A 6,000-nucleotide genomic window follows, 5' to 3' on the forward strand; every position below is an offset into this window, starting at 1 on the left:
AACTATGGTATAACCGAATTGGGTAACCCTGGTGCCGTTTGTGAGAACAATATTGGTAGAATTCGTGAGAGTTATTTTGATGTCAGCAGGCACAGGCGATTCATTTTCGGAATTATTAGTGCAGTATGTTCATAATTGGAGATTTAATTTTATATTTCATTTTGGCTAGCTATGGAAATGGCGAAGTTCACAAGTTGCTGCACATTGCTATGGAGGACAGTATTTGTTTAATTGGTGGGTGTGTGAAGCATTATGTTTGTGGAGAATGTACCAGATTGACCACACCTGCTGCACCTCTGACCACGGCCCAGTATCTGTGGTACTGTTGGCAGGGCAATGTAGTGCCTTCCACGCAGATCATATCCTGGTTTGACAAGTTTACGCTGGTCATTTGCGAGAGCATGTTGAGATTTTTGCTATCACTAAATTTGTGTCTGCCAACTTGAGTTGGTAAGGATGTTTTTAATGGTTTTATTCTACTGTGCTAATGTTATGTCTTTCTTTTATATCAAAGTTCGTGTTAATGATTTTTTATTTATTTTTATTGGTTGTGTTCTTCGTTGTTGGTAATTATGTTGGACTGTAATTGCAAATTTCTTCAGGTTTTACCTACCTTGGCGAGGTTAGGTTTTCGATATTACATGGATGAGTTTTGGCTTTGTGATACCGCGGATCTTGTTTGAGTTGCATCGGTGAAGTGAAATTTCCCGTATCAGTTTTTTCAGTGGTTTTCTTCATTACTGTGGATGTTGTTTGTTTGGCTTTTGCACTGTAGTTTCTTTTGGTAAACTTTCATTATGAAGACTGTCATGTTTAGCTTACCATTGTCCAAAAAAGCCCTAATTCCTGTGGTTGTCATGTTATTTCTGTATTTGTCATAGCTGTGTGTCCACATGTGTAGCGAGCGACATATTGTATAAGCTTGATATGGGGGCTGGGTCTGCCATGCAGATTGCATGCTTCAAAGTTCTGCGCAGTCATTTAGGTACCACGCTTAGTTCCAACTGTTTTGACAACTAATCAATAAACTGATCTATTTCCTCTAAAATAACAAGCATTTAACAGTAAGACTGAACAATAATAACGATTTACAGTTCAACAACACTGAACAGCTAGCAGGCATGTAAATCAGCACCAAACTTGGAATGCTGCAAACAACAGCATTAAAATGGACTTTAATGTGCTCCAGAATGTTAACTACTATAGCTTGGTAGCTTGGAACACCTCAAAAGGATTAACATCTAAGTAATCAAAGTACTGTGCAATAATACTGATTTGTCGTGGGAGTGGGGGATGAAAATTTTATGAAACTGGGTAGCTGGGGAGAAAGAAAATGACCACGCAGAAATCCACACTCACCTTAAAGACAAGTGATGAGACAGTCAGGCAAATAAAAGAATGAAAATTGTAGTAGCGCTTTTGATTTTCCTTCTTCTCTGCATCAAAATAATTTTACCACACAAATTGCAAATGAGTGATGCAGTGATATAACATTGTGCTGATTCACTTTCCTGGTCAACACTTCACTGGTGTTTTATAAGCAACAAATGATCTCCAGACTTCCGTAACATTTTTGAGCGAAATAATTACTGCCAATACTAGTGATCTTCAAAACTAGAACTGTTTAAAATTGTGGACGGCCCTTCCTTGGAAGTTATACCTTGCTTACAAAGCACAAACCCACAAAGTGCAAGTATTACTGTAAAAGCAAACTAAAAGCATAAAATAGAGGGGAATGTTAAAATAACATATTGTAATTCTAAGCTGAGAACATTAATAGCGTAATCCAAACCCCAGTGAAGGAAAAAACCTGTTGTAAATCACGAAACTCTTATTAATTGGGCTGGCAGTGGTGCCAATCCATGCTAATGCTGACCGCACTTGTTCCAAAGCTGTATGCAAACCCAACAAAACTTTCAAGTCCAGAAGGAAAGGAGGAAGCAAAGATTCTGATGTGTTCTTACTGTATCATTTGTCCTAAGAATAACACTACTACTGTATTCTTGATTTCCTTTACCCACTATGGTTTAAGTGTAAAAGAATGTTCCAGATACATGCTCTGGTAACACAGTACATGGTCTGATGTTCTGTTATGTGCTATCTAGATTTGTATGATGGTTGTCATTTATTGTGCTATCATTTACTCCCATCATTTCCTTCTTGTAATACATTAGAGCCTAAGCATGGCACTTTCTCTTTTTTGTCTAGATTTAGTAAGGGCCGTCCACATGCTGGACTTGTGAACAGTGTACTGCATATGGTGACTGTGTCGTCATGTCTCAGAGGCAACCAATGGAAGGATTGTATATGGTAGCCAAGGTATAAACCTATAAAGAATGTGAACGACTCTTGCACTGTCTAGATGGCCTTTCACTTTCTACATCTTTCGAATACTGACATTTTTGCAAATGATATCCATACAGTCCTTCAGCACTTACTTGGTTTGTTGACATAGCTAGCAATTTTTCATCAACATGGAAATCTTGGTTGTGATGACAGATCTGTAGTGCAGCCCACCGTCTCCTTTAGGTTGAAAGACGATATATTTCAACTGCTGCGAGCAATGGTTTTTATACACAAATATTGCTTGTTCGCAGTCTATCATTGCTTTATGCCACGATATTATAGGTATTTGTTCCTACAAACGATAGAATCAGCTGCTGCTTCACCTTTACTACCCACCAGTGTGTGTAGGCAGTTGCTGCCAACATAAGCTCTTATATGATGCATGTATAGCAAGGAACTTCAATATTTTTCTTTAACAAGTGTTAATATATGCTAGATAATTGTGGATCAAACTAATTCCCACTATTGGAATACTGACAAAATGTCAAACGGTGACTTTCTACATTAGTTCTGAAGATTATGTATTCTTGCATTTTATTACTGGGTAGTATCATTTACACAATTATTAATGTGTAAACTGACAAAGCATTACGTCTATTGCATTTAATTATAGACATCAATTCTATGTGCTTACATTTCATGTCAGATTTTCACTTTTAGAGCTACTGTTATAAACGAAGTAAACAGCCCAGCAATCAGTGAATGTTGCAAATTACGTTAACTTATTCACATTTATTAAACATCAATTCAAAATTGTCAATTTCACATCACAGATACGCTGATGTGGCTACTATCATTCGTATATATTCAGTCGCCAATTAGCTGTCACAATGGGAACCAAGCACAACTCCAACAAGAAGTGCATATTAGAAAGAAGCTTTCTGCAATACACTAGCCACTACAAATTCTTACACCATCTATACTCAGTGAATCAATTACACTTCCACAAATTGGTGCCTGCTACACTTATGGAAACTTTGAAAATATGTAATTCTTCACCTAATCTTGGCTGCTGCCCATAAGCAATTGGAATGGCGCAGACAACCACTTTTGAGGTTGAATCACCATCTAACGTAACTGATGAAATTTATGAATTAGTAAATCTAGTATAAGAAGTTCCTTGTCCTTCAAACCTTTTTAGACCACACTAAAAACAAAAAAGATAATCACTGCTCGCAAAAATAGAGCACGATATGTGAGAATGTCTGTATGCCATGCTGTGATGTAAGTACATTAATAACAAAATTGTTATTTTTCATGTCAAAATTTTTGCTAAAGTTTATCTTAATCAAATCCTCTATGAGAATTCCTGGAGGAAGGAGAGTTATCACTCAAAAAACTGCAAATGCATGGTGACATTTCCATATAAATACTGCATCCTAGACTGATCAGAATAAAAACACACATGGAAAATCACAGGCCTTGTCCGGTCAGCATGTTAAGAAATGTATGCTCAAAAAGAAAAGTCATTCGACAGATGTATTCAAGTAGGAGTCACAATAGATGAAAATATAAGATGGTGATCTCATAAAAACTGAACCACCCAAATGTAGTAAGGGGGGGAGGCGGCTTACAAAAAGCTTCGTTTACCATCACTAAACCTAATTTATTTGCGAATGGTTTGGATTGTTCATCAAAAGAATAAGATGTTCGACTCTCCACGTATGTTATTACTGCCACAGAAATACTTAAATTGTACAACAGACTAGCTTAAACTGAAACCAACAAAAAACAGTGCTAAACGAATTAAAATTTTTCGAATTGCTTCCAGCAAAGTCACTGCTCCAAGATTTGTTAGCTAACCAAATAATATACAATGTAGCCCAGTCCTATATCACACTCGCTAAGTTACTCATTGCCGAAATTTGAAAAAGAAACGTCCAAAGATCACACAATTTTTCTAGAAACGTTCACATGAAAACTATTTGTGTGACTATCACTTCTAAATCAAACAGTGCTTTGGCGATAGGATTTCGCAGAAAATTCCGCTGTGAAGCGTTCGATACGAAAACAGGCACCCGTACTAACATTACGTCGGGGTTTCTGAAATTTTAACAATAATTACAACCTTTACCTTTCTATTTGCGAGATATGAAAATTATCTTCTTTCTTGAACAATCACCTACAACGGTTCGCTGAATTACTCTCCAGTCTCTTTTTTTATTACGATGTTCTACGGAGCATAGCTCTCGCAACGATGACTAACACCAGGGCGGTGCTAACGGCTTACACTCCTCCTATTGCTGCAGAACAAAAGGTGAGTCAACATGATACCATAATACTAAAAATGTAAATCCTGCTTACTTATCACTATAAAACAAAAATATCATTTGAATTTCTCTCAAAAATTCCTTTCGCCCAACTCCCAAAACCTGCAATTTCATCTCAACCTAGTTCTACAACTTACCTACAACTAACCTAAAGTCAAAGCCACTGTCCCTCACGAAAAGAAAGAAAAATTTAAATTCTGAACGAATACATCATATTTAATCACAATCTTCTCAACTTTCTAATTGCGTACTACTTTCCGTCCACAAGATGGCGACCAGGAGACCAAAGATTCCTTCAACATCTGTCGTCGACACTCTGCCCACAGATGACGCCACGGATATACCTCTAGTCACACTTGGCGGAACGGAACGGAACGTAACGTCAGAAACATTCCATCGATGCATGTCCAATTACAACAAGCGGGAAGAAAGTTTTGACGCTGACGTTGGCGTACAGAACAATGACCACATAGCAAAGATCGGAAGTAAAAACTATCTTCACCGCTCTCATTCACGTTAACGCCAATTCACATTGGCAGCCACGTCACGTCAAAACATCTACAATGCGTTTCCAATGGCGGCATTCACTCTGGCCGTCACGAACCTTCACGTCAACCCGCGTCAGGTGAAGGTTTAACGGAAAGGAAGTTTTGACGGTGTCATCATCTGCTAATCTTGTAAGTTAAACTATATCCGCCGCGCTCACTCATGTCATAGTGGAAGATTTTGTGCTTCAGTGTATCCTTAAAATTTGTCGTATTATTACACAATATTTTTGTGGTAAACTGCAATTTTCCATTACGACTTCGATATTTTGAGTAGTCTTCTGTAAGCGGGGTCAGATATCTGAAGGCGAAAAATCACTTAAGCACTACAATAACAGGACAGAGCTGATGCCTACACTGTTTATAAATAAGAGCATAAGTTGATGAAGCAATTTTCACTAAGTAACGTTTAAAGTGATAAAGTCGGTTGTAATTAAGGAGAAAAATACAGTTTCTTATGACGTTATTAGTTACATAAACTAACATCGTCAAGAAAAAAAAGAAGTTTCCTTTTGGGATTAATAAACTTTTTCGCTGTTTTTAGTTACTCAATTACATGATTTTCGCTAAACAATCTTTTCTTGAATGAAAAAGTCACTGCTATTGATGGAGAAAAATTCAATTGCTTACGATATTATATGCTACATATTAAAAAAATGTAATGAGTATGGTAAACAGGATCTATACATTTCGTTATAGCTCGGTAGTTACTTTCATGTTCTATGGATCATTTGCATGATTCATTGTAATGTCATGGAACGAGTCATTTTACATTCACATTGCAAATTAATTTGTAAATATAACAAAATGCTAACCATTTACAAGTTTTTTTAATATAT

The 6,000-nt window shown here is 36.9% G+C and overlaps 1 protein-coding gene across 1 annotated transcript in view; it reads right to left on the reverse strand.

Annotated features, from left to right (window-relative positions):
• LOC124613930 (RNA-binding protein 12) overlaps positions 1–4,914 on the reverse strand; it is a 114,019-nt gene extending 109,105 nt beyond the window's left edge. Inside the window, exons 1-2 of the mRNA XM_047142682.1 lie at positions 4,754–4,914; positions 4,421–4,589 (exon numbers count right to left, since the gene is read on the reverse strand). The gene's annotated coding sequence lies outside the window, so the exon portion shown is untranslated. The remainder of the gene's footprint in view (positions 1–4,420; positions 4,590–4,753) is intronic.
• Positions 4,915–6,000: the final 1,086 nt, after the last annotated feature.

This window comes from Schistocerca americana, chromosome 4 (genome assembly GCF_021461395.2).
Source record: "Schistocerca americana isolate TAMUIC-IGC-003095 chromosome 4, iqSchAmer2.1, whole genome shotgun sequence".
Lineage (NCBI taxonomy): Eukaryota > Metazoa > Arthropoda > Insecta > Orthoptera > Acrididae > Schistocerca > Schistocerca americana.